At 33.0% G+C, this 291-nt stretch overlaps 1 protein-coding gene across 1 annotated transcript in view; it reads left to right on the plus strand.

Annotated features, from left to right (window-relative positions):
* The window catches only part of LOC119591556 (probable RNA-binding protein 19), a gene marked incomplete in the record, with an annotated part of 63,063 nt that overhangs the window by 46,044 nt on the left and 16,728 nt on the right, over nt 1–291 (plus strand).

Here is a 291-nt window from a genome sequence, read left to right on the forward strand (position 1 = left end):
ATTTGTGGATACTGCTTTTGGCTGTTCAAGGCATGTTGAGTGTAATGCAGAAAAATACAGGAAGAACTGATATAAAGGAGTTGGCAAATATAGATCACAGGATGTTGGAATCTCCTAGAGTGAAAATAAAGGGCATATAGGTAAAACCATGAGGTTATAGACAATGCCACCTTAAAAAGTATTAAGTTTAGCTAGCGATATTCCCTTGAGATACAACAGATTATTTCAGTTTAGAAAAAAACCCATATATTTTCTTTCTCTTCTGAAATATTTCTCTAGATAAATCTTTGA

The sequence above is a fragment of the Penaeus monodon genome, chromosome 28 (genome assembly GCF_015228065.2).
Source record: "Penaeus monodon isolate SGIC_2016 chromosome 28, NSTDA_Pmon_1, whole genome shotgun sequence".
Taxonomy (NCBI): domain Eukaryota; kingdom Metazoa; phylum Arthropoda; class Malacostraca; order Decapoda; family Penaeidae; genus Penaeus; species Penaeus monodon.